Consider the following 12,328-nt stretch of genomic DNA (forward strand, 5'->3'; position numbering starts at 1 on the left):
CATGTGTAACATTGTGTTGTTGTATGTGTCGAACTGCTTTGCTTTATCTTGGCCAGGTCGCAATTGTAAATGAGAACTTGTTCTCAATTTGCCTACCTGGTTAAATAAAGGTGAAATAAAATAAAAATTCACTTGGAGCTCTATAATTCAATGTAGGAGGTTGCTGTATGGTCTGGAGAGCCTGGCGGATCCTTTGGCTGACTGCAGGGACCATTGGTAAAGGAACCTGTGGAAAAGTCTAGAGTGAACAACAGGAAGGATGGGAGTCAGGCATCAGTCAAAGTCCTGCACCCAATTAATGTAAGTTAAACGTGATTGGGAGTCCCATAGGGCGGTGTACAATTGGCCTAGCTTCGTTAGGGTTTGGCAGCCTACCCCGGGGTAGGCTGTCATTGTAAATAAGAATTTGTTCTTAACTTGCCTAGTTAAATAAAGGTTCAATTAAAATTAAATTAAAATGCAAAAGAGACACAATCAATTGATATGTCTCTTGAGAAAGTTTAGGTGCTCTTGCTCATTTTCGCCAGTAATGTCAACCCTTACCAGTGATAACGCTAAACCAAACAAATTAATAAAGGAAATCATCTCTGTTTTTCTTGACTATTGTTTGCCTTGTCTCAGTATACCAAGCATACAAACAGAATAAGTTCCTTCGCTTAGTTCCGTATACCTGCCTCCCCATTAAATCAAATCAAATTGTATTTGTCACATGCTCCGAAAATAACAGGTGTAGACCTTACCGTGAAACGCTTACTTTCAAGCCCTTAACCAACAATGCAGTTCAAGAAAGAGTGAAGGAAATATTTACTGAATAAACTAAAGTAAAAAATTATAAAAAGTACCACAATAAAATAACAATAATGAGGCTATATACAGGGGATACGGGTACCGAGTCAATGTGCGGGGGTACAGGTTAGTCAAGGTAATTTGTACATGTAGGTATGGGTAAAGTGACTATGAATAGATAATAAACAGCGCGTAGCAGCAGTGTAAAAACAAATGGGGGGGGGGGGTAGTGTCAATGTAAATAGTCCGGGTGGCCATTTGATTAATTGTTCAGCAGTCCTATGGCTTGGAGGTAGAAGCTGTGGATGGAGCCTTTTGGTCCTAGACTTGGTGCTCCGGTACCACTTACCGTGCGGTAGCTGAGAGAACAGTCTATGAGTTGGGTGACTGGAGTCTTTGACGATTTTTTGGGCCTTCCTCTGACACCGCCTAATATATAGGTCCTGGATGGCAGGAAGCTTGGCTCCAGTGATGTACTGGGCCGTACTCGCTACCCTCTGTAACGCCTTATGGTGGTGATGGTGGTGGTGATGGGTGGTGGTGATGCAACCGGTCAGGATGCTCTTGATGGTGCAGCTGTAGAACTTTTTGAGGATCTGGGGACCCATGCCAAATCTTTTCGGTCTCCTGAGGGGGAAAAGGTGTTGTCGTGCTCTCTTCACGACTGTCTTGGTGTGTTTGGACCATGATAGTTTGTTGGTGATGTGGACCCGCTCCACCACAGTCCCTTCGATGTTAATGGGGGCCTGTTCGGCCCGCCTTTTCCTGTAGTCCACGATCAGCTCCTTTGTCTTGCTGACATTGAGGAAGAGGTTGTTGTCCTTGCATCACACTGCAAGGTCTCTGACCTCCTCCCTTTAGTCTGTCTCATCATTGTCGGTGATCAGGCCTACCACTGTTGTGTCGTCATCAAACTTAATGATGGTGTTTGAGTCGTGTTTGGCCACGCAGTCGTGGGTGAGGGGACTAAACACGCAGATGTGTTGTTGCCTACCCTTACTACCTGGGGTTGGCCCGTCAGGAAGTCCAGGATCCAGTTGCAGAGGGAGGTATTTAGTCCCAGGGTCCTTAGCCTAGTGATGAGCTTTGTGGGCACTATGGTGTTGAACGCTGAGGTGTAGTCAATGAACAGCATTCTCACGCAGGTGTTCCTTTTGTCCAGGTGGGAAAGGGCAGTGTGGAGTGCGATTGAGATTGCTTCGTCTGTGGATCTGTTGGAGCGGTATGTGAATTGGAGTGGGTCTAGTGATGTTGATGTAAGCCAGCACCAGCCTTTCAAAGCACTTCATGGCTACTGACGTGAGTGGTACGGGGCGGTAATCATTTAGGCAGGTTACCTTCGCTTTCTTGGGCACAGGGACAATGGTGGTCTGCTTGAAACATGTAGGTATTACAGACTCTGTCAGGGAGAGGTTGAAAATGTCAGGGAAGACACTTGCCAGTTGGTCCGTGCATGCTTTGAGTACACGTCCTGGTAATCTGTCTGGCCCTGCGGCTTTGTGAATGTTGACCTGTTTAAAGGTCTTGCTCACATCGGCTACCGAGAGCGTGATCACACAGTCGTCCGGAACATCTGGTACTCTCATGCATGCTTCAGTGTTGCTTGCGTCGAAGCGAGCATAAAAGGCATTTAGCTCATCTGGTAGGCTCGCGTCACTGGGCAGCTCGCGGCTGGGTTTCCCTTTGTAGCCCGTAATCATTTTCAAGCCCTGCTACATCCGACGAGCATCGGAGCCGGTGTAGTAGGATTCAATCTTAATCCTGTATTGACGCTTTGCCTGTTTGATGGTTCGTCTGAGGGTGCAGCGGAATTTCTTATAAGCGTCCGGATTAGTGTCCCGCTCCTTGAAAGCGGCAGCTCTAACCTTTAGCTTGATGCGGATGTTGCCTGTAATCCATGGCTTCTGGTTGGGATATGTATGTACGGTCAATGTGGGGACGACGTCGTCGTTGCACTTATTGATGAAGCCGATGACTGAGGTGGTTTACTCCTCAATGCCATTGGATGAATCCCGGAAGATTTTCCAGTCTGTGCTAGCAGAACAGTCCTGTAGCGTAGCATCCGCGTCATCTGACCACTTCCGTATTGAGCGAGTCACTGGTACTCCCATGTACCTGTCCCTGTATTTACTGTTCCCAAGTAGATTCACTACCTGTCTCCTTTTCATCCATTTCCACTCCATTTCTACACCCACTCTCCACAGTCGTCCTTACCATCTCCCTCCGACTTTCTGTATGTCACGACCTTAGTGATGTGCAGCTACTTGCCAGACCTGTCTGTGGCGCTGAGGCCAGGGGGGCCTTCAGTGGCGCCATGTTGTGTTTGTGAGATTCAAGCTGAGTGCTTGCCTGTGATTGTGTCAGTGCTTCAATCCCTCTTGCGCCTCTCGCTAGCCCCCTGCTGCAGCTCGCCAGCTGGGTATGAAGATGTAGCTGCTTCCCTGCTCATCCCTCTCCTTGATTAGACCGCTGACAGTATCGTTCACGTATCCAGGAAGAGGAATTCTGCCTCTGTGATGCTTTCTCTTCACTTCCACTGAGATTTAAACTGATATAGAAGAAGCTTCATTGGTACTTCTAACCAAGAGTTAGTTTCCCTGTGTTTAATGGTTCCGGGCTCTGATTGAGGGGGTTTTAGTTCCCTTCAATTTTATTTCAACATCCATCTTTTTTAGAAATTTAAGTAGTTGTCGACACGTTGTTTTGTCTTCTGGTGTGTTGGTGTTCAGTCAACATGTTGTGTGACTGATGTTAATGTGTCCTCCTTGTCAAAGGATGTTGATGAGGAGATTGAGGCTGAGTACAACATCCTGAGGACCCTGTCCAATCACCCCAACGTGGTCAAGTTCTACGGCATGTTCTACAAGTCAGACGACCTCTCAGGCGGACAGCTCTGGATGGTTCTAGAAGTGAGATCCCCTGGGTTTTTCTGTCTCGCTTATGAAGTCGGACTTTGCCCAGCTTTACAATCCAGTCAAATATTATATACTGTATCTACTGTACATCTTCAGTACAACATGCAGTTAATCATTTAAGGGATCATACAGTAGCACTTTGTCATTTGAGGCAATATAACCCAGTGGTGTGAGCTTGATAAACAAGACAGTGTCTGATTGTGCTCAGTATAGGTAGCTGCACTTTATCTCCTGTGATACATTTCCACCAATATGATCAACACAGTCTTACAGTAGACTACAGCCCATCTTTGTTGTTGTCTGTTTGAGCAGTAGAAAGATCACAAACAGTAGATTTACTTTAAATGATGGGAGTGAAATCCATCGCCGAGCTGAGAGGAGGTCACCCTCCTACACTGGGAAAAATCTCAAGTTTAAAAGCTCTGGAAGGAGTTGTGACTCCAGTCTAGTTGTATGTGTGGGAGGGATGGCTCTTGTAATTAATCATAATCTAGAGTGGTGAGTATTGGAGGAGCCACTGTTGTTTCTCTCTCTCTCTTTCTCTTTCTTTCTTTCTCTCTCTCTCTCACACACACACACACACACACACACACACACACACACACACACACACACACACACACACACACACACACACACACACACACACACACACAGAGCTGTGCAACGGGGGCTCAGTCACAGATCTCATCAAAGGCCTGCTCATGCGAGGCCAGCAACTGCTGGAGCCTGTTATCGCATACATTTTATACGGCGCCCTTTTGGTGAGATGGCCAACTGCAAAATGCCTAATGACAGAAGGGTGTGGCATCCACACACAGTGGGAGGGGATTGACTCAGGAGGTGGCAGGGTGTGGGTGTAATACACATGGCGGTAGACAGCTTTATTATTAACGAACAGTTAATAATGGCATTACGGACGCTTATTAAGCCCCTCCTCCCGCCTGCCAGGGTCTCCAGCATTTACACAAACACCAGATTATCCATTGTGACGTCAAAGGAAACAACATGCTTCTGACCACCGAGGGAGGAGTCAAGTTTGTTGACTTTGGTAACGGCTTTGATTTCCTGTTGTGGAGGCACTTCACTTCTGTCTGGGCCTTCATTTAAAGGTCCAGTGCAGCCTTTTTTTAAATCTCAATATCAAATCATTTCTGGGATTGTTTTAAATTAAAATGGTCAAAAATAAACAAAAATATCTTCTTAGCAAAGAACAATATCTCAAGTAAGACTTTTGCTAGGAATGTCTGGGAGTGGCCAGAGTGGGAAGGGATAAACTGAAAACTAGCAGAGAGGTTTGGAAATCTCTTTCTTATTGGTTTATTAACTCATTTACCACCTGGTGATGTCATCAGGCAGGCCAAAACTTAATCCCACCAAAACGGGCTGAAATTTCTGGGGGACTTTTCAAAACAACTCTTACACTTAAAGCGCATTATCATAATTTTCACAATTTCACATTATTATTCCAACCTCATAGAGTGGAAATATACACTCACCGGACAGTTTAATAGGTACACCCATCTGGTACCGTCGGACCCCCTTTTGCCTCCAGAACAGACTGAATTCTTTGGGGCATTCTATAAGGTGTCAGAAATGTTCCACAAGGATGTTGGTCCATGCTGACGCAATGGCATCACGAGATACTGGATCCAGTGTGCCTGGCACCGATGATAATACCACTTTCAAAGTCGCTTAAGTCACTCGTTTTGCCCATTCTAACGTTTAATCGAACAGTAACTGAATGCCTCGATGCCTGTCTAACTGCTTTATATAGAAAGCCACGTGACTCACTGTTTGTAGGAGCGATCCATTTGGTGTACATAATGAACTGGCCGGTGAGTGTATATAAAACACAGGACTATCACATTTTTGAGCGCATTGGGCCTTTAACAGATAACTCATCATTGATAGTTCACGGTTAATCCATTTTTTAAAATTTGTTCACATAAAAGCCTGTGATATTATTGGTAAATGCTAACATACGGGCATCAATGCTGTGATGCAGTCCTCTTTCCATGTTTTTGTTACCGACCCTATGTAACATCTTTGTATTTCATGGACCACAGCTTAACCTAAGGCTATTATTGCCAATTTAAATTGCATTATTTGATCCTTTGCATATAAAAAGAAAGCTGTTCTGGCAAATGACTTTGAGTTGCCCCAGGCATGTTTATGTCCTCTGTGTGCTGAGAATGAAGTGGAATCCTGCTGATAAAAATCTGTCCCACTTAATTAGAAATGATTATGGTGGTATGGCAGGTTAACACACCAAGTGATATGCCATATCGCTATTGATTGATTCACACACTTTCTCTCTGTTTATGTAATTCACATTCATGTAATATGCACACAAATATACAGTACCAGTCAAAAGTTTGGACACACCTACTCATTCAAAAGTTTTTTTTAATTTGTACTATTTTCTACATTGTAGAATAATAGGGAAGACATCAAAACTATTCAATAACAAATATGGAATCATGTAGTAAACAAAACAGTATTAAACAAATATTTTAGATTTTAGATTATTTAAAGTAGCCAGCCTTGATGACAGCTTTGCACACTCTTGGCATTCTCTCAACCAGCTTCATGAGGAATGCTTTTCCAACAGTCTTGAAGGAGTTCACACATATGCTGAGCACACCTGCTTTTCCTTCACTCTGCGGTCTAAATCATCCCAAACCATCTCAATTTGGTTGAGGTCGGGTGATTGTGGAGGCCAGGTCATCTGATGAAATTTTTTGATGTCCCCACAAAATCTCTGAAGCTGGAGTCTTTTTCTCCCTCTCTAACTTTAAGCATAAGCTGTCAGAGTAGCTTACCGATCACTGTACCTGTACACAGCCAACTTGTAAATAGCACCACCGACTACCTCATCCCCATATTATTACTTACCCTCTTGCTCTTTTGCACCCCAGTATCTCTACTTGCACATCATCATCTGCACATATATCACTCCAGTATTAATGCTAAGTTGTAATTATTTTCACCTCTATGGACAATTTATTGCTTACCTCCCTACTCTTCTACATTTGCACACACTGTACATAGATTTTTCTTTTCTTTTGTGTTATTAACTGTATGTTTGTTTATGTGTAACACCGTGTTGTTGTTTTTGTCACACTGCTTTGCTTTATCTTGGCCAGGTCGCAGTTGTAAATGAGAACTTGTTCTCAACTGGCCTATCTGGTTAAATAAAGGTGAAATAAAAAAAGAATAAATGCAGCACCATCACTCTCCTTCTTGGACAAATAGCCCTTACACAGCCTGGAAGTGTATTTGGGGTCATTGTCATGTTGAAAAGCAAATGATAGTCCCACTGCTTTTTTCTGCTTTATTCTAAAGTATTTTTCTTTACCTCTGAACCGGAATCCCCCAACAGAAGCTAGCCAGCTAACTAGCTACTAGCTAGTAGTCAGCTAACCACTGCTAGCGGCCATCAGCTACCTTTAGCTCGGAAAGCTCTTGCCAGTTTGTACAACGCGATTCAAAGCAGAGCATACCGGACCAATTTTCTCTCCATATCCCCAGATTCCGACCGCAAGCTCTGAACCCACCTGGATCATCGCAGCTAGCTAGCTGCAATCCGAGTGACTACTCCTGGCTAACGTCTCTGTCCCGAAGCAAGCACCAATTAGCCTGGAGCTAGCCCATGCTAGGCCCATCTCCAGGCTAGCTGAAGAGGTCCATCAGCCACGCCTGGGCTACAATACTTATTTTGCCAAATGGCCTGTACCCCTTTTACTGCTGGTACGAGGTACGGAACCCTGCCGATCCTTCACGACTGGGCTACCAACGTAATCTGCTCGAGGGGGTTACTCAACTGGCTCCTACGTTGCGACGTCCCCGGAATGGCCATCTGCTAGCCTGCTTGCCGCGGCCCGCTAACTGTCTAGAGCATATCGGACTGTTAGCTGAATAGATCCATTTGCCAATTGGACTGGACCCCTCTGCTACACGGAACCCTACTAATCCATCACGACTGGTCTATCGACGGAACCGCACAAGGAGGCTAAAACAGACTTTCCTCCGTCGTGACGTCCCCCTAAGGCCCTTCTGCTAGCTTGCTAGCCCTGGCCTGCTAACGGAATCGCCGTGTCTCCAGCCAGCCCAAACACTCACTGGACCCCTATGATCACTCGGCAACGCATGCCTCTCCCTAATGTCAATATGCCTTGTCCATTACTCTTCTGGTTAGTGATTATTATTTTATTTCACTGTAGAGCCTCTAGCCCTGCTCAATATGCCTTAACCAACCATTTAGTTCCACCTCCCACATATGCAATGACATCACCTGGTTTAAATGTTTCTAGAGACAATATCTCTCATCATCACACAATGCCTAGGTTTACCTCCAATGTACTCACATCCTACCATACCTTTGTCTGTACATTATGCCTTGAATCTATTCTATCGCACCCAAAAACCTGATCCTTTAAAAAACTCTTCTTTTTTTAAACTAAGCGCAAACCAGATGGGATGGCGTTTTTCTGCAGAATGCTGTGGTAGCCATGCTGGTTAAGTGTGCCTTGAATTCTAAATAAATCACTGACAGTGTCACCAGCAAAGCACCCCCACACCATCACACCTCCTCCTCCATGCTTCACGGTGGGAACCCCACATGCGGAGGTCATCTGTTCACCTACTCTGCGTCTCACAAAGACACGGCGGTTGGAACCAAATATCTAAAATTTGGGCTCATCAGACCAAAGGACAGATTTCCACCAGTCGAATGTCCATTGCTCATGTTTCTTGGTCCAAGCAAGTTTCTTCTTATTATTTGTGTCCTTTAGTAGTGGTTTCTTTGCAGCAATTCGACTATGAAGGCCCATTCACGCAGTCTCCTGCGTGTTGAGATGTGTCTGTTACTTGAACTCTGTGAAGCATTTATTTGGGCTGCAATTTCTGAGGCTGGTAACTCTAATGAATTTATCCTCTGCAAATAAGCTAACTCTGGGTCTTCCTTTCCTGTGGTGTTCCTCTTGAGAGCCAGTTTCATCATAGCGCTCGATGGGCGCATCATAGCGCTTTTGCGACTGCACTTGAAGAAACTTTCGAAGTTCTTGAAATGTTCCTGATTGACTGACTTTCATGTCTTAAAGTAATGATGGACTGTTGTTTCTCTTTGCTTATTAGAGCTGTTCTTGCCATAATATGGACTTGGTCTTTTACCAAATAGGGCTATCTTCTGTATACCACCCCTACCTTGTCATAACACAACTGATTGGCTCAAATGCATTAAGAAGGAAAGAAATTCCACAAATGAACTTTTAACAAGGCACTCCTGTTAATTGAAATGCCTTCCAGGTGACTGCTTCATGAAGCTGGTTGAGAGAATGCCAAGAGTGTGCAAAGCTGTCATCAAGGCAAGGATGGCTACTTTGAAGAATCTCAAATACAAAATATATTTTGATTTGTTTAACACTTTTTTGCTTACTACATGATTCCATATGTGTTATTTCATAGTTTTGATGTCTTCACTATTATTCTACAATGTAGAAAATAGTACAAATAAAGAAAAAGCCTTGAATGAGTAGGTGTGTCCGCACTTTTGACTGGTACTGTACATATTAAAGCATATTAAACTACTGTGAATATGTCATTATAACAGGTATGTGATATCAAACATCAAATCTTGATTTTGCATCAACCACTGATTCACTGAGGATGTTGTGTTTTATATTAAAGCGCCTAAATTCTATCCAGGTGTGTCTGCTCAGCTGACGAGGGCACTTTTGCGAAGAAACACCTCCGTTGGCACTCCCTTTTGGATGGCGCCTGAGGTTAGCCTTTTTTACATGCGCCACTAAACCCCTGTACTTGCAGTTGCATGAGAACACAAAGACTTCTCAGCACAGAAATATCCTACATGATGACACCATTGATTTGCATTCGATGTGCTATATGGACTGTAGAGAGTGATAGACGAGTGAGTATGTACTCACCTGATGAATGAATTTAACTGTAACCTTTTTAAATCAACATGTGTATTTTAAACACAGACAATTTTTAAATGACTTGATCTTCTTCTGCATTGTTGTTTCATGTTACTTCAGCTTCAGAATCAATGAAAGCCTTTCGGTGCCCATACGAAGTTACTCCCTCACTATTGCTAATACATTATCTTCATATCATCATCTACAGTAAGAAACAGCAACTTGCATGAGAAGTGTTCACCTGCTTGTGTCATGTTTGTCCTGCCTGTGTCATCCCAGGTCATCGCCTGTGAGCAGGAGTATGACTCCACGTATGACGCCCGCTGTCACGTGTGGTCACTGGGCATCACAGCCATAGAGCTGGCTGATGGCGACCCCCCATTGTCTGAGATGCACCCCATCAAAGCCCTCTTCAAGATCCCACGGTAAGGCACTAGAGGGCTCCATCTGCACACAGCTGGCTGGGACAGATCAGGCACACAGCGGCGTATACTTTCATAAAAAGCCTTTGATTTTTGGCTGGAGGAAAATGGCAAACTGAATTTAGGAGTGGATCATCGCAGAGCCCTTTCTCTGAAAATAATGAAATGACAAATATGCCAAGAAATTGTAAAGATGCTTAATGTTATTTTGTGTGCTCATGAAATGCAGAATAGACCTGGTAGAAATGCATTAAATCAGGAAAATGATTAGCGCGCTACAATGCGTGTTTCCAAGCTAAAACGCTGGGTTGTAAATTCAATTGAAAATTTCAGAATGATAAACTGATCAGAAACTTAATCAAGAGTGAATGGAACAATATTTGGCCTTACCCTTAAAACTGTTATTTAATCAGAAAAATCTCTAACGTAAACACAATTTCTAATGAATAATTACTTGAAAGCTTTGATACTACAAGTGACTGACCTTTTGCTATCGGCACAGTCGCACAATTATCTCCCACTTTGGTGAGGATGAGCCCTTTTGATTGCAATTTGCATTGGTGATTAGCTCCATTCACATTGAGATGAGGCTGTCACCAGTCGCCCATCACAATGTTATCTCCACCCCAACAAACTTGATGAGAAACAAGCATGTGTCGCAGGAGTTATGGTAGCCACAACAGCGGTTGATCACACCAAACTCAAGGGAATGTAAAACAGGTCACAACAATTAAAGGCTCAGGGAAAGCTGTCCTGGTCAAACGAACGCTCCCAAATCACAGAGCCTGGAATAACACTCTGCCGGGTCTGGGATGTGGCATGCATTCAGTCATCTGAGTACAAATGGTTGTACAAAGGATAGGATGTACAAATGGTTAGCTCCTAAATTCTGTATAGTGCTGAAATGGTGATTGGCCTGTTTTTGGTAGAAAGATGTAAACAGTAGACAACACCTTAAAGAGATGAAGCTATTGACACAGTCCCAGAGCAGGTTTTGCATTTTGTGTTAAGGATGTTAATTTCCTTTCGATACCATTCACTACAGGTCATGATAAACAAAGGAAGGGCGTGTACACTTCTCTTTTTTTTTAATCACTCATCCCTTTTTCTTTACCTTTTTCTGAAATCGTTTGACTTTCTGAGTGATTTGGAATACGAAGAGTTTGACGTGTGCAGCAACCTACCTTTGTTGAGACTGGGGTTTCTTTTTCTAAATAAAAATAGATACTTGGCCTTGGCCCATAAATCTTTTGAATTGGGACCTTTGGCTGGGCGGCTCCAGGATAAATCAAAGTGTGAGCACTCTGAACCATGAAATGATTCTGTTCAAATATATTTCTCCATCAATGCAGCACGGCGGTCACAATTATAAGGGGAGGTTGCCTGACATTGTCTGTCTGTCGTATGTGGATTCTTTTCGAAACAGAAGACTTGTGTTACGAAATTGTGTATCTGTGTGCTGCACTTTTATTCTGCACATTGATGAGCACAGAAATGATAATGATACACTATAAATGACCTTAATGATTGTAAAGAGGTAGATTTAATGATTGTGGGGTGTTGTTTCCTACGAGTGTTTCACATGCTTCAGGAGCTCTTTAAATGGACTATCTCATAAGCCGTAATCAGGGCGGCTTCTCCTGATAAAGTATTGTCCTTGGGAATAACAGGTTTCATAAAAATCTCACTCGCACTCAAACATGCTAGATTTTCTTATGACATTAGATCGTATGTCCTTGCACACGTTCCTGTAATTCCATCTCACAGTCCACTCAATGGGACAGTATAGTAATCTACTGTGTAAATCCCAAGATTATTCCTAGGAGGAGGACATACCATTCCAAACATGGTCACCATTTGGTATAAGCATTAAGAAAAACACATTGGATGTGTCTATGAAATATGGTGTAACTGCATATTCAGTGACACTGTCTAAATCTAATTGATGCATCTCTCTCTGGCCCCATCTATTTCCTGTGGATTTGTGATGTCGCTGGCAGTATGTAATCCTTGGGTTGAGATCTGAGAGGGTTCTGGTTGTTTTGGCTGGCTGAGGTCTATGCCCCTCGGTGTACTGCAGCATCTCCTCCACGTCGTACAGCAGATGGAGTTGCCGTAGGGTGTGGACTGTGCAGATAAAACAACAGCACCATTAACGTAGCCAGGCCTCTGGGGGCAGGGACACTGGGGCTGAACACAGGCAGGACTACTGCAAGCCATGTGATTTTGCGGTGGGAACTTGCACAGATGGTATCCCTTTCACAGC

The 12,328-nt window shown here is 43.7% G+C and overlaps 1 pseudogene; it reads left to right on the top strand.

Moving 5' to 3' along the window:
* LOC139539219 (myosin-IIIb-like) overlaps positions 1-12,328 on the top strand; it is a 104,802-nt pseudogene that overhangs the window by 1,704 nt on the left and 90,770 nt on the right.

This window comes from Salvelinus alpinus, chromosome 14 (genome assembly GCF_045679555.1).
Source record: "Salvelinus alpinus chromosome 14, SLU_Salpinus.1, whole genome shotgun sequence".
In the NCBI taxonomy this organism is placed as follows: Eukaryota; Metazoa; Chordata; class Actinopteri; order Salmoniformes; family Salmonidae; genus Salvelinus; species Salvelinus alpinus.